At 21.3% G+C, this 5,535-nt stretch overlaps 1 protein-coding gene across 5 annotated transcripts in view; it reads left to right on the top strand.

Moving 5' to 3' along the window:
- Positions 1-5,535, top strand: part of LOC117168990 — an 85,246-nt gene that overhangs the window by 60,936 nt on the left and 18,775 nt on the right. The window lies entirely within an intron of this gene.

Here is a 5,535-nt window from a genome sequence, read left to right as displayed (position 1 = left end):
CGAAATTTGAGTAATTTTAAGATATATGTAGATATAATTTTAAGGAATTTTAAGCTAGATACATCAAATATTGAAAAATTGGAAAATTTTTAACTGAACACTACTTCAATTAGAAATTCAATTCTTTTGTTTTCAAGTAGTTTAAACATCCTTGGAAAGTTTTAAAATTTTATTTCAAAATCTTGAGAAATCTAGAATTTGTTTTAAATTTTTAATTATTTTGGAAATTTTTTCAGAACTTCTAAATATCCGTCAAAATGAATTGAATTTTTTCTACAATTTTCAGAAAATCCTGCAAATTTTAGAATTTTTTTTTACAAATTGGATGTATAAATAACAATTGAAAATTTATTATTTGTAGGGGAAATTTGAGTAATTTTAATGTAAAATTTTAAATGAAGGCTTCAAAAGAATAAAAACATTTTCTTAAGATTCCTAGGAAAATTAAAAATAACTTCTCATTTTGAAAAATTATTTTAAAAGAATATTTAAAAAGTTTTTCAAAGATTTGAACAAAATTTTCAAAAAAGATTCTAGAAGATTTTAAAGAGAATTTCTAAAATTTGAGTAATAATTTTTTATCTTATTAAAACTCCTAAATATCTCTTAAAATTACTCAAATTTTTTCTACAAATATTCAATTATAAATTATACATCAAAATTTTAAAATTCCACTTACAACTTAAGCATTTTTCGACATTTTAATGATTCCAGGCTTTCTATGTCAAACAATTCAGTTAAAGATTCTTTACTTTTAAATATTTGGTTTCAATTTACTTGTCTTAAATAAAAATTTCAATATTGTTAAATATTCAATAATTAATCTTTTTTTTTTTTTAATTAAAAATTTCAAATTGAATGGGTTGAAAATTGAATATTTTAGACTGAAATAAGTATTTCCAAATTCTTCAATTGAAAAATGTAAGCTTAGAAATAAAAATTTTAAATGGAAAAAATTTGAATTATGCATTGTAAATTAAATAATAGCATTATTGAAAAACATAAAAATTCAACTAATTATTTAAAAACTGTTGAAATCGAACATGGACAGATTTTTCTTCTACAAATTTGAAAAATTCCCGGTAAAAAAAATTCACTGTCATTTTCTGGGTTTTCCCTGCCCAACGGCCACCCTGAAATTAATAAATGATTTTTTAAATTGAATTGTACTTAAGATTAAAAAATATAATAATAATTCATTGTACAAGAATATTGAAACCTGAGGAACTATTTTTAATCTTAAAAAAATTTCAAAATAATATATTTATAATTGGAGTGTTTTATTAAATGTTAAGTATAATTTCGGACTAAAATATCCCATGTATGCAATTTAAAATTTTTCAATAAAGAAAAAGAACAGTTTGAAGAAATATTTAGAAAATTTAAAAACATTCAAAATTACTTTTAAAAAAAAAAGTTGGTTTTGGCTTATTTCGAACAAAAAATTAAGAAGCTTTTTACGAATTTTGACAGGCTTCAGAAAACGAAAAACCATTTCCTAGAAAAATAGAAAAGAATTTTTTATTTTAATAAGCTAATTTTAAGATAAAATTCAAAAAGATTTATAAAATTTTCAAAAATGAATGTGGATGATTTTAAGAAAATACCTTTAATTTGGCAGAATTAAAGAAAAGAATTTAATTTGAAAAAAATTAAAACAACCTGTAGATGTTTCAAGATTTTGAAATAAAATTTCGAAGCATTTTAAGGATTTTAAAAGTATTTCAAATAAAAATAATTTAACGTTTAATTTGAACAGGGAATTTTCAATTTTTTACAAATTTATAGAATCGGGAATTTTCAAATTTGAATCAATTTTGAGTTGAAACTGGTATTTATCCAAAAGAATAATAATTTGTTTTAAAACAGAGAATTAAAAATTTTTTCATAAATTCCGAGCTGGAACAGGGAATTTTTTTTAAAAGAATGAATTCTAACTTGAAACGGGATATTTTCGAAAGAAAAAAATTATGAATTGGGACGGTGAATTAAAAAAAAAATTATAATTCTTGCAAGTCGTTGAAATAGAGAACTTTCGAAAAGAATCAAAATTCTGGATTTGAACAGGGAATATTTCGAAAAGATTTAATATTTCGAATTAAAAAAGAGAATTTTTAATTTTTAACCAATTCTCACCTGGAATTAGAATTTAAAATTTCTTAAAATGGTATAATTTTGAACATTTTAAAATTCATTGATTGATCGATTATTCAATTTCAAGCATTGAAAATAATAACGTGGATTTATATGTTTGGAACTGAATCTGAATCTTTGAAATCTAAAATTTATAAAAGTTAAAAATTTTGAATGGAACAATTTTTAGATTTAGTGTTCAATTTTTTAAATATCATTGACCCCGAAAAATGTTTGCGAACTGGGAAATGACAGTGAATTTATTTCTTGTCCGGGAATTTTACAACTTTTTAGAGAAAAAAAATCTGTCCAAGTTTCATTTCAACAGTTTTTTAAATAATCAGATGAATTTTTATCTTTTTTAGTTATGATATAATTTAGTTTACAATGCGTAATTCGAAAATCTTCCACTTGCAAATTTTCCATTTTGGATTTTAATTTTTAAGCGTACATTTTACATTTGAAAAATTCTTAATTGCAGTTTTAAAGACCTAAAAAATTAAAAATTTGTAGCATTTGATATCGATAATTTTGAATAAATAACTTTTTAGTTGATCAAATGTAAAAGTAAATTGTAATGATTTTTAAAATTAAACTGTACATTAAGGAAATCGAAATTTCGACAAAAAGTGTGGAATTTTTAAACCAAAAATATTAATATTCAACGAAACAGTTTGATTTTCCACAAAAAAGTTCATTTTCAATCATTTTGTTGCATTTTTTTACAAAATTATCAATTTTCAGTTAAAAACTTATTTTTTCACAAAAAAATGAATTTTTAATCAAATAGTTTAATTTTTTGCGAAATTTTAAAATTCTAAAACTGAAAATACGAATTTTCTGCAAAGCAATTGAATTTTCAACAAAAAAATTAATTTTCATCCAAAGCAGATTAATTTAAAATCAGTTAATTGCCCTATTTAAACCAAAAGGTGAAATTTCTACAAAAAGATGAATTTTCAAACCAAAAAGTTCAATGTGTGACAAAAAAGTTGAATTTAAAAAAAATGTAATCAATAAAAAATTAAAATTTCAATGAAATTGTAGATTTTTCAAGCCAAAAAGACGATTTTTTTTACAAAACAGTTGTATTTTTAACCCAAGAATTTTACAAAACAGTTGTATCTATAACTCAAGAATATGAACTTTTATTCAAAAAGTTAATTTTTAAACACTCAGTCTGCTTTTTGACAAAATAGATCAATTTTCAGTTAAAAAATTAAGTTTTTACAACAACAAAAAACGAATTTTAAATTAAAAATATGAATCTTTAACCAAATAAATGAACTTTTAAGAAAGTATGTAGTTCAAATTTCAAACAACAAAAATGAATTTTCAATAAAATACTTGAATCCTTTACTAAAATCGATTAATTTCTAAATAAACGGTTTCATTTTTTACATTTTTTTTATTCTTACATTTTTTTTTGCTTTCTACCAAAAAAGACGAATTTTCAAGAAAAAACATAAATTTTTAAATCAAACTTTATAAATGTTGGCCAAATAGTTGAATTAAAAAAATTATAATAAATACAAAATCAAAAACATAAATGGTAATAAATTTTAAAATGCGATTCGGAATAAGTTCAAAGTTTAAGAATTTCCAGATTTTAACGTTAAAAATTAAATTTTAATTTATAATAACTTCAAAAATCTGAAGAGAATAATTAAAAACCTTTAAAAAGATTTCCAAAATCTTCTAAAATGAATCCGGAAGATTTTAAGGAAATGTTTTTAATTTTGCAGGATGTAAAAAAAATTGAGGAAGAATTCGAATCATTTTCAAAGATGTTTATAAGTCTTGAAAAAGTTAAAAAAATATTTCTAAAAAATTAGAATAAATGCAAAAGAACATGTAGATGCCTCAAGATTTTGAAATTAAATTTTGAAGATTTTTAAGGACTTTTAAATAATTTAAAATGAAAATAATTTAAATTTAAATAGTGTTCAGTTTATAACAAAAATGTAATCGGTCAATTTGAAATTTTTCCAGCTTAAAATTGCTTAAAGTAATTTGCAGCTTAGTTTTTATTACTTCAAATGGAAAAACTTTAGCTTTAGAGTTCGAATTTTTTAATTTCATTGGTTGAAAATTAATTTTCTTAACTGAAAATTTAGCTATTAAATTTTTCATTCATAACTCATATTTTTTTGTATTGAAAATTTAACAACTTCCTTGAAAATTTGAACTACTTTGTTCAAAATTCATTTTCATAGTTGAAGATTGAACGATTTTGTTAAAAATTCATTTTTTAATGTTGAAAACGGCAACGAACCTTACAAAAATTATAATTCTTCTTAAAAATGTAATAGAAAGAAATGCAAACATAATTCGAAGTTTTTCAAGCTTATAAATACTATTATTTTAAAGAAAATCCTTTAGAATTTATTTTTTGGTTGAAAATGTAGCTATTACGTTTCAAATTCCTTTTAAAAAAAACTTTATTTGGTTGAAAATTCATGCGTTTTATTACAAATTAATCTTTCAGGTTGAAGAATTTATTTCTTCGATTAAAAATTATTTTTTTTTTTAAATCGACAATTAATTTTTTTAACTGAAAGTTAATTATTCCATTTTTATCGAAAATTTGTCTTTTTTTATTGAAAATTCATCTTCTTGTTTTAAAAACACCTGCTTGGTTAAACATTTAATTATTACAATGAAGATGATCAATTTTATTCAAAATTTGTCACTTTTTCGATAGAAAATGCAACTTTTGGGGTGAACATTTAAAACTTTTGGTATAAATGCATATTTTTCGGTTGTAATTTCAACTTTTTTATCAAAAATTCGTGTAAAAATTCAATATTATTATTTTTATATAAAATTTTATTAATAAATTTAATAATTATATTTATTATTGACAAAACTCATTTTTGTTGGGGTGAATTTTTTTTCTTTATAGACTATAAAATATTTCTGGGTTAAATATTCAAGTCTTTTGTTAAAAATTCGTTTTTTTGGTTTAAAAATTAGTCTCTTTTAGTTGAAGATGCAAATAATTTGCCGAAAATTCGTACTTTTTGGTTTAATTGAAATCTCTGATTAAAAATTAAAATAATTTTTTTTAATCATCAATTATTAGATTTTTCGTTGAAATTTTTCTTTTACAATAACTTGGTTTGAAAATTAAACTATATTGTTGAAAATTCTTCCATTTTTAGTCTGAAATTTGTCTTTTTGAGTTGAAAATGGAAGAATTTGGTATCTCTTACGTAATTTCAGGATGACTTCTTATAAAATTGGGCGTGACTTATTATTATTATTATTATTATTATTATTATTATTATCATTATTATTATTATCATTATTATTATTATTACACCATTAAGCCATTTCCCTTTCGAGGTAGGCGTGACTCACTCGGCAGGGGAAAGGAGTAGTGTGTGGAAGGGATAGAGA

Source organism: Belonocnema kinseyi, chromosome 3 (genome assembly GCF_010883055.1).
Source record: "Belonocnema kinseyi isolate 2016_QV_RU_SX_M_011 chromosome 3, B_treatae_v1, whole genome shotgun sequence".
Lineage (NCBI taxonomy): Eukaryota > Metazoa > Arthropoda > Insecta > Hymenoptera > Cynipidae > Belonocnema > Belonocnema kinseyi.
This window is presented reverse-complemented; position numbering and strand designations above follow the sequence as displayed.